The following is an 11,320-nucleotide window of genomic DNA, read 5'->3' on the forward strand; positions in this document are numbered from 1 at the left end:
TTGTGGTTGAGTACTTGAAATAAAACTTTGTGATTTTGATTAAGTGTATATTCAAGACAAATTTTTTGCCAACAAGTTCACTTCAATTATATAAGTGTGCATTTTTGCAAAGTGAACCAAGAACCCTAGATTATTCCAAAACATTTTGAATTTATCTTTACTTGAAAGTTTTGGTTAAAAAGGGATTTGTGTGTTGAGGCATATCATACATAAAACGATTTTATCGTTTTCATTCATTCACGAGCTTCAAGTTATATCATATGTCAATGTTTTAGGAATTTGAATTGTACTCACCAGCTTTTGTTAGAAGCATTGTTTTTGAGTGTATTTTCCAGATTCTATTGTATACATGGTTCGGTGTGTGAACCGGTGTGAGAGGAGAGAGCTATATCTCTTGTAAGCAGCAGAGTAGGAGGAAGCTGTGCCTCTTGTAAGCAGCGGATTGTAAGGGAAGCTCCGTCCCACTTTATGGAGCAGGGTTAGTGAATCCTTGAGTGGTTGCTCAAGGCGAGGACGTAGGCCAGGTAGGCTGAACCTCGTAAAATCATGGTTGCATTCTCTCTTCCCTTATCTTTTTTATTTTCCGCATCGTATTTCAATTTCCAGTTTGCTTGTGTATGTTAAATAATTTCATACCAACTTGATAAGTGACTAGTTAAACTTAGATATAGGGATTGATTGGTAAATAGGTTTCAAAGAATTTTTTAAAATACCCAATTCACCCCCCCTCTTGGGATTACACCTTAATCAACATTTGGTATCAGAGCGGGTGTACATAGACGTAATTGTTAATTTGTAAAAAGATCACATGGATTATTTTGGTGTATCCCCAATTGGTGTGAAACAAATCTCTACAAGACCTCCAATGTTTTATGGTGAAAATTTCACCGAGTGGAAAATGAGAATGACAATTTTTATAAAATCCATGGATTGGAGAACTTGGAGAGCAATTGATCAAGGAAACCTTGTTCCTATGAAAACTTTTGATAATGTTGAAATCCCTAAATCTGAATATGAACTGAATGAGAATGACATGAAATTAATGCAAATAAATTTTAGCGCTATGAACATTCTATTGCTTGGCTTAGATACTAATGTTTTTCATGAAATCAAGTCATGTCAAAGTGCTAAGGAGATATGGGAAGAACTCGATAGGAGATTTGGAGAGACCAAAGGAAAGAAGGCCTTTACTTGGGAAGATCCATACTCAAATGATAAGGTAGTAGAGAAATGTGGCCTTGTTGCATTGGTTGATGAAGAGGTATACTCTACTCATTTTACTTCTTATTCAAATTCTCAAAATGATTCATGCAATGACTGTGATACATCATGTGATACTTCTAGTAGTGAATATTGTGATGAATCTGATAATGATAACATGCCATCTTATGAAGAAGTACAACAAGGACTTGCTAAAGTTCTTAAAATGCTAACAAGGATGACCAACAAGAAAATAATGTTGGAAAGAGAAAATAAAGACTTAGAAAAACAGTTAGTGGATCTGTGTGAGTCTCAAACTTCTTGGAAAAAAGAAAAGACTGAAAAGGATTTAGAAATTATGAAATTAGAAAACAAGAACGATATGATGGCAAAAGAGCTAAAAGAGTTAAAATCTAAGATTTTGAGTGATAATGTAAAAGATCTTAAAATCTTTGAACTTGAATGCAAAGCAAACAAAGTGACTAATGAATTGGTAAAATTACAAGATGTTTTCCAAGGCTTAAAGAATCCAAAATTTCAAGACCTAGAAAGAAAGATAGAGGATCAAGTTAAGATCATCTACACATTCACTAAGGGAAAAGAAAATTTTGACAAACTCTTAGGTTCCCAAAAATGACCTTAGACAAAGAAGGTATAGGTTACAATGGAATTGAAAATAGAAGAAGAAAGAATCGATACATGGGGTATTTTGTTAAAGAGTCAAAATTCTATGCTGGTACCTCCTACGGTCTGTATACTCACACGACCTGCGCATTATGTAAAAATAAGGGACACATTAAATTTGATTGTCCGTTTAAAAGGAAAGGTGTTAAAACGAAACAAGTGTGGAAAATAAAAGAAAATTGTGATTTCACACATAAATAAAATAAAAATTGAATTGTTGGCCAAAATTGTAGGATGTCTTTTTACAAGGCTTAACTTAATGAGACATATAGAAAATATAAAATCTGAGCTTATCATATAAGTGCCTTGATATTATGTACTACATGCCTACTTGGCTACATGTGATGTGATGATATGATGTATGTTACATGTGTATTAATTGACCTGACTTGATGTTGAAAAGCATGGTTCACAATGTTAAAAATTGAGAATGAGAATATTGAACTTAAGCATAAATTTTTGATATAAGGAAAATTCTTGAAGCATTATATAATAAGGGAAATAAGTTAGAGAGGTTCAAATCAAAGAAATAAGGAAAATTCAGAAGTTGAAGCACTTCAATTGACTGAGCTGACATCCTCAGGCTCCTACATGTACCTCAGGTGCCTAAGCCTCAAACCTCAGGCGACCGAACAACTCCTGTCTGTTGAAATTTCACCTAGGAAATTCTTCAGGCGCCTACACTTATTCTCAGGTGCCTGAAGTCACGGAGTTCTTTTATTTAAAACACATGAAACCATATTTCAGTTATACTCTAGGCTCCTAAACTAAGACTCTCCACTTACCCGAAGTGCCAAACGTCTTACCCCCTTTCAATTTCCAGTGATAAAATCTTAGATTTCAAGCCTCCAAGTTCGATTATACATACTCTAGGGTTTGAAAGGAACCTTTTGCTACTCAAGGAAACCTCATAATGCCTCAAACTAAGCAAACGACTAGTCGTGGTTCATCCTCTGGTAAAGATGACCCAAATATTGAACAATGGTTGGTATCTTCTCAATCTAAACATCGGTATAAAACTAGACTCCTTACAGTTGAACCAATCTTTGGTAAGATACTTGACCTCCAGTTCTTCAAACCTGAATTTCCTGAGATTTTATCCTTGTTCCAAAACATTGGCTGGAAAAACTTCATTGAGTATCAAGCAAAGGGGACCTTTCCTAACTTAATAAAAATTTTCTATGCAAACATGACTCTTGAAGAAAATTCTTTTTCAACGGAGGTGAAGGGTAAGAATATAGTGCTTTCTCTTGAATCTTTAGCATCTATTCTAAATGTCTCTCCTGGAAATTTTGAATGTCCAACATTAGGTCAATCATGGATGCTTCAACAAAATTTTACACTTGAGGAATTTTTGCCATTGGTCATGGAGAATGGACCAACTTACTTTGGGAATCCACCATTGTATAAGCAACTAAACCTCAAAGCACAAATTCTCCAAAAAATTATCACCAACAACATTCTACCACAAGCTAGATCCTACGACCATCTTTCGTATGCCGATTGTTTTGTTACGTGGTGTTTGTTAAAAGGAAAGAAACTTGATTTAACTAGCCTTATCAGAAAATGGATGTGGGCAAAGCTTGATGCATCTCGAATTACGCTTCCTTACGGTGGAGCTCTCAGTCTTCTTTTTTCAAAATTAAGTGTTGCCTCACCGATAAACCTGTTCATCAAGAGGACTAGATATGAACTCTTCACCTCAACTACTCTCAAACAGATGGGATATGAAAAACGGAATCAGGAGTGGTTCTTGAAAGGGGGAAGACAACGAAGAGTAGCTACTGCACCTCCTATTTCACCTTGGACTCAGCCACAAGAATCTGTAATTGAAACTCCTTTTTGGTTCATGCCATTCTATAATGAATTCACATCTTTTAGTCAAGATATGCGTGATGTCTTAAATCCATAGATCAGCAAGAAGAAGAAGAAGAAGAAGAAGAAGAAGAAGAAGAAGAAGAAGAACTTAGCAATCCAAAGGAAAAAGAATTGCTGAAGACAGTGACACTGACTAGGATGCATAGACGTTAGATGATTTTTTTTTGCTACTTAATATGTTACACATGCTTAAAATTCTGACTATCATTTGTTTTTGTTTTTGTAAAAGGAAAAGTATGTGTGAGCAAAGACTACGAGTCTTTCTAGGTATTTGGTTCTGGCTTTGAAGTTCTAAAACTTTGAAATGTTTTGTTATCTGGTTGATGTATTGCAAGTTCTATTGTTAATGATAAATTTGCAAAACTTTGAAACTTCTGAACTTTAAGAGAAACTTTTGAAGTATGCTAATTATAAGGGGGAGTGTTAAAGATTTAATACTTGGTTCCCCAAATGCATATATTTCCTTGCTTTTTGAATTCAAATTATGCACCTTTTTGTAAATGTCAAAAGGGGGGAGAAAGTTTTGGAAGCAAAAATAATAAAATGGATTCAAATAATAATATCACATTTATCATGAGCATATTTCATATCTCATTTGGATTCGAGCTAAATATTGTGTATATGAATATGAGCATATTGCCATTTGATGCATTAATTGAGGGGGAGCCTTGTTAGCCGTAACCCATTATATATTTTTGCTCATGCATTTGTCATCATAAAAAAGGGGGAGATTGTTGACTCTATGAGTCCAATCTGATTTTTGATAATAAAAAATCACTTGATATTTGATCTGTGCATTGAGTTTGTGAATAGGACTTACATTGAGCATGTAAGGAAAGATAACGGGTCATGGACGCCATAAAGAAAAGCTAATACATATTAGAAAGTACCATGGAACTCAAAGAGTATGAGAATCAAGATGCAAGTGGCAAAATTCAAGAATGTCTTGGGAATGGGTATTTAGAATTCATGTACCTACATTTTCGTATGTTTTATCTTGAGGCTCAATACAACTTAGAATGATTTTAGGATTCATGCATTTCATGTACATCATTAGAGTACTTACATGGGCTTAGAAATGTGTTTAAAATAATGGAAAACTTGTTTTATAAAAGACCCAAGCAAAGAATTAAAGTAGAATTTTAAACTGGAAATGAATATGTGTGAAAGAGGGGACTTCGGTAGCCTGAAGTTATCCTCAGGTGCCTGAAGAATTTCTTCAGTAGCCTGAACATTAAGTTCGGTAGCCTGAAGAATTAAATGGAAAATACAGAACTTGTGAGAGGTACCTCGGTCGCCTGACATTGGAACCTCAGGCGCTTGAAGTTGACACTTCAGGAGCCTGAAGTCGAGTTCGGTTGCCTGAACTCACGGGAAAGCCTAAAAATCAGTTCTTTATTAAAAAGACGCGCGAGGACTCTTATTGATCCAACGGCTGAGATCAATCCTAAGGGTCATATACTATATATTATGAATATCTAAACAAAAAAATTTTCTATTTTTCAGGTTATTTTTCAAAAATACTTTGCTCTTTTGCTTTGTTTCTTTATAAAAAATATATTTTTCAAGGTTTTAAAACAAGGTTTCAAAGTCCAAGACAAACCCTAAAGTGCTTCAAACCATTTCACATGATATTTGAATATGAAGTACTTACAAAGTTCATCCTAAAACCTTAAATACTCTAAGCTTGAAGTCTTTATGGTGTCTCTACTTTGAGTCCTCTCAGACTTGAGCTTGAGTCAGCTTTAAGATTTCCACAAGCTTTGATCATTTTGGTTCACTTGAGCTTCCTTTGGATCACTTTGAAGATAAGTGTGGCTTTATGGTCCTTGGTGATCTTTGAACTTGCATTTCCTTTGACCTTTTGAACTTTGTTAATTAAGCATTCTTGAAACATAATCACTTAACAACACATATTAAATCAACCTTTATTTGTTATCACCAAAACGAGATTCGAAAGCCATGTTAGGTCAACACAGGTATTTTCTATTTTTACTTCAGTGGGGACACTGAAGTCTTTAGTTGGGGGTTATGGGGTTAGGAAGGCACTATACGTAGCATCTAGGGCACAAATATGACATGTTTTTAAATTTTTAGTGAACAATGTATGCAGTATGCCATGATAACACACTTTATGCCCTTTACATACTTTTATATAACATTTGTGTTACAATTTCAAGATGTATCTTGTAAATGACTTGATTATGCTCACCAACAATGAAGTGATTTGTTTATGCATAGTTTCATAAGGTATAGTTAGTGTTCCTGTTTGGCAACTCAATGAGGGTTGATTAGGGGTTCATTCGCTTTAATGTTGTTATATAAGTTTTAGTATTTACATAGTGTATTACAAGGTTGAGTCAACACTTTCACATGATTTGTTTCACTTAGGTGTCCTTGTGAGCACTGAGAGAACAACTGTGGTGACTATGACACCTTGTGAGGATTTTGTTGAGTCCTTTGTTTTTTGTGAGAGTCATTTACATAAACTCTGAGTTCATGAAACTCAACCTTTCCTCACCAGATGTTCTTTATATGCTAGTATTGATATTTGAGTTGCTAGCCTAAAGGTGATGTCTAGTGGGAAGATATAAACCTAGGTCTTGTAGCCTACTCAAGACGTGAGTATTAAGCCACCCCTAGAGATGAGCATAATTCATGAACTTTATTTTTGAGTTTAGTTCCCCATCGGTAGCACGAAGACAATATAAGTTGTAATGATTGTCCTAACTGGCCATGAAAAAGAAAAAAAAAAAAAGAAAAAGAAGAATGAGTAGAAAGGAAAGAAAAAGACAAAATGAGAAAAGCACGTAGATATCTGCTCCAAAATGAAAAAAGAAAAAAAAAAGAAAATGGCCAAGCTAGGGACACAACACATCACATTTTTGCACATATGAAGCTTATTCAGGTGTTCCAGTGCATATGTATGGATTCATAAATTAGTTTATGAATTATCAATCTAAGGTGGTCTTGGTAGGATGTGGCGAGTAGGTGAGAAGGCGCTAGGGTGAAGGACCTGAAACTTCGTTATTACGCTGGATTCCATTCTTATGAGGATTAGTTCACTTCATTTTCATTGTTGGTTCTTTGATGTATGTGAGATGTTTGATCATGTATGTTTTTCCTCACATACAAGAGTGAACCCCTTTTTCATGAGTGTTTTTGAGAGTGTACCGGTGAGGCCGAGTTAAGACAACCGTTTTGTAGGTATCCAAGGATGACTCGAGTGGGATGAATCATTCACTTTACATATGCCTTATGACTGTGCTTGTTTATACTCATATTTATATGATGATATTAACTCTAAATTGGAATTATTGATTGACTCTCTAAGGGTTATGATTTTCTTAATAGTTGTATCTTGTTGAGACATGTATGAGTGATTTGTTCCAGAGTTGTCTTTATAATGGAGTTATTTCTCAAGGAGCATGATGGTAATAATGGCATGTATGTATATGTGAAATGGCATAGTTGTGCTACTTATTGATTTTAATTGACATTCACTTGGATAGGTGTTTGTGGGTATCGCACTAGAAACCCTCACGAGACTATAACTCATCCACTAGAGCCACCTATGGGTTTAAAGCCTTGTTGCATATAGTAAATGCAATCGTGTTTCCCACGAAAGAGGAGGTAGATAAGAGTTTGTTTATCTTTTGTAGGTTTTTTAGTTTTTCTTTACTCGAGGACTAGCAAAGTGTAAGTTGGGGTTGTGATGTGTTCCTAAAATGTACTATTTGGGCCCTCATTTACTTATGCTTCATTCTCATTTTTCTGGTAATTATCCTTTTTTATCTTAGTTTAGAGTTAGAGCTGAAACTGAGGAGTTAAGCAATGCAAGAAGCCGAGGAAGCAATTGGGAAGCACAAGGCTCGACCAGGTCTCCAAGGTCTCAGTCCATCCAAAGCAATATGACCCTGCTTGACCATATGGTGTGACCAGGCCATCACAAAGGGTGACTAGGTCGTGGAATGAAGACTCCAAAATTCTGACTAAACCAGAGATACCGAGAGCTTCGACCAAGGGCGTGACCAAGAGGCATTGGGGTGTGCAACTTGGTTGAGGAATGTTTCAGTTGAACCCTAGATTTTCTAGAATGTCTACACCAAGGCGCGACCGGGGGAACCTATGGTGTGACTAGGTCGACTGCCTTTGTGTTCAAAAATCTGCTGCGCAAGATTCAGGTGAAACTTTCCTAATTTGAATTCAATCGCTTGTAAACCCTCTTGGGTATAAAATCAAACTTTGAATAGGTGATTAGGGTTTCCTTTTGGTTCCTCCTTGGTTAGTGATAGACCTTGAGTGCCAATTGGAGCAATATAGATTAGTTTTATTGCTTTCTTTAATTTCAAGTTGTAATCTAAAATGGTGGTTGCCCGTAGTTTTTCTTTGGTTTGTGACAAACTCAAGAATGTTGTTGGGTTGCTGCTAGAGTAGTGGTAGTGTAGTTTGGTTTTCCTTTGATTTCTCTTTGGTTAGTGATAGACCTCGAGGTTCATTGGATGCCATTAGATTAGATTTCAATACCCTTGTCAATTTATTGCTTTGTTTACATTCAAGTGCAATTTCAATTAAAGTCATGTTTTCAATTTCATATTTCAATACCTTGTCTTTATTTTCATGCACCATGAGTAGCTAGTTTAGTTTGATTCTCTGGTTGTGATGAAACCCTAGGCTAAGAATGACATAGCTAGGATTCAGGAAATTGTGTATAATAGGGTTGGTGCTATAATGTAATCGACGTTCGTTGGATAGGGTATACTCCGTCTCCCAATCGTGCTTCAGACAATTGGTGCAACCTTGCTACCCTATGCCACTCAAGTGGATTACACTAAAATGGAATTCACATTCGTTGGATAAGGTATACTCCCTTCTCCTGATCCTGCTTCAGACGATTGGTGCGAACCTTGCTACCCTATGCCACTCGAGTGAATGACTTATATTTGACACCTTATTATAGGAGAATTGACCGAACCTAGTTATAGCTCAGTAAAGACTAGGGTGGATTCATAACTAGGGAATCACCTTTCCATAATTACTTCAATTTATTTTAATTGCTTTCTTAGTTTAGTAAACAAACCAAAATTCCATCTTTTCATTCTTGTTCATGAGAAGTTCACTATTTTAAAAATTAGTGCACTGCCGCACTAGAGTCCCTCCAACCGATGCCCAACTCACTCCTCGTTCTACTGAACTTGGGATTAGTTAGGTTATAAATATTATTTTTGGTAGTTAAGGACCCAAGCCTTAGCGAGCCCATTGATGTGTCCCTAAAATGCACTATTTTAACCCCCCATTTACTTATGTTTTTTCCTAATTTATCTTGTATTTACCCTTTTTTATCATAATTCAGAGCTATAAATGGTTTGTTCATGTTTCAGGAAAATGAAGTTAAAACCAAGGATTTAAGCAATGTAAGAAGCCAAGGGAGAAATTAAGAAGCACAAGGCTCAACCAATTGCATAACCAAGTCCCCAAAGCCTTAGTTCATCAAAGAAAACAAGACCTTTCTTGACCATGTGGTACAAACAGCAAGCACAAGGAGTGACCAAGTCACAGAAGGAAGGCTCCTAGGTTTAGAGTGAAATTGAGATGCTGAGAGGTTCAACCATTGGCGCAACCAAGTGATCCTGAGGGGTGACTAGGTCGGCTGAACAGAGACTGACTAAAGTTGAGATCTCGAGAGTTTTGACTAGTGGCACGACTAGGAGACATATAGGCATGACCAGGTCAAGAAAGCCTGAAGTTTGAACCCTAGAATTCCCGCGAGTCTTGACCAAGGCGTGACTAGGGAAAGAACATGGTGCGACTAGGTCGCCAGGCACGAGCCCAACAATCTTCTTCATGAGATTTTTTGCAAAAAAGATTCTTGATTTGAATTCAAATGCTTGTAAACCCTTTTAGGTATAAAACCTAACTTCGAATATATGATTAAGGTTCCCCTTTGACCCTTCTTTTGTTAGTGATAGATCTAAAGAGTCTTTGGGTGCCACTTAGATTAGATTTACTACTTTCCTTTCAATTTCATGTCTGGTTTAGATTCTGATTCTGCAAAGGCCTGTAACAACCTTTGAGTTCTGGGCGCTGCTGCATAGATAGTTGGTCTTTGATTGTAATCCTGATCACTAGTGACAGGCCTACGAGTAGTAATTGAAGACATTTTCAATACATGCTTCTTTATTCTGCTTTGATTTAAATTTTGCACTTTTAATACCTTTTATTTAATTTCCATGCACTTTTACTTCTCTGATTGTGATGAAACCCTAGGGGATAGGATAGCATAGCTAGGGATTTAGTCATTTATACGTAAGAGGTTACAATTCCTATAGGGTGTTCTCATGCTTACTAGATAGGGTATAGCCTGGTTCGCGATCGTGCTCTGAACGATTGGTGCACCTTCGCTACCCTATGCCACTCGAATGGTTCACTTTACCATCTAATTTAGTATGGATAGCTAACTGAACATATTTATCGCGAATGGCATCCTAAGCTGGACAACTGCACTGAGTCCCTGAAGTTCAAAACCCGAGTCACTCCTTGTTCTAGTGAACTTGGGTGTAAACCAATTTATAGTTTAAAGTAATACATGTTTTGTTTTTCTTTATTTTCTTTTGTTTTTAATTTTTGTTTGATATTTGAAGTCTTGATTGTGAGCTACATGTGTATATGCTAGGTTTGTGCTCTTTGGATCCTGAGTTAGTGCCTATAGAACCCGAGATTGAGAGATCACATAGGTCAATTAGGAAGTCTACCTCTAGTCTTGAGTTAGCCGAGTATTTTGAACCCAAAGTCATGGTTGAACATCAATTGGTTCCTGCCTTTCATGACTTGGAACCTTAAGCTCCCCACCGACTAGCGGCGGAAGAGCAACCTCTTTGGCCCCTTAGAGACTGCTTTACACCCAACGCATACACCTCACCTTCTTGTATCCGGTTTCCAAAGGTCGAGGCAGCACAATTTGAAATTAATACTTCTATCTTCTCAATGCTTTCCAACTTCTTTAGGAATTCGATCGAAAATCCAAACAAGCATCTAAATGAGTTTCTTAAAGTTTGTTCCACCGTCGCTATACCTCACTTTGGTGATGATGCCCTCCGATTAAGGCTATTCCCATTCTCTTTAAAGGATAAAGCCAAATATTGGTTGAAATCCTTAGATTCGAACTTGGTGACCAATTGGGCCACTATGCATTATGAATTCCTGAAAAAGTACTTCCACATTGGGGAAACTAACCAGATGAGGAAGAAAATCACTACTTTCTCATAGATAGATGGGGAACAATTTTTTGAGACTTGGGAACGCTTTAGGGACCTCCTGCGTAAATTCCCTCACCATCAAGTCCCAAGGTGACAGTTAGTCCAAACCTTCTGTGAAGGTTTAGGAGAGTATAACCGGTCCATGGTTGATGTATCTTGCGGGGTTACTTTTCTCACGAAGCACGATAATAAGGTTTGGGCTCTCTTTGAGACCCTTGCCAAGAATTCTGATAAGCATGCTGTTGCTATAGATAGACCCTACCAACCTTCTTCTTCCCATCCTAAAGGAGTTTATGAATTAG

The 11,320-nt window shown here is 36.7% G+C and overlaps 1 non-coding gene across 1 annotated transcript; it reads right to left on the bottom strand.

The window, feature by feature from the left end:
* Positions 1–10,996: 10,996 nt before the first annotated feature.
* Positions 10,997–11,102, bottom strand: LOC131165111 (small nucleolar RNA R71). The gene has a single exon (XR_009139433.1). It is a non-coding gene; the product is annotated as a small nucleolar RNA R71 (small nucleolar RNA).
* Between the last annotated feature and the right edge of the window lie 218 nt (positions 11,103–11,320).

This window comes from Malania oleifera, chromosome 9 (genome assembly GCF_029873635.1).
Source record: "Malania oleifera isolate guangnan ecotype guangnan chromosome 9, ASM2987363v1, whole genome shotgun sequence".
Lineage (NCBI taxonomy): Eukaryota > Viridiplantae > Streptophyta > Magnoliopsida > Santalales > Ximeniaceae > Malania > Malania oleifera.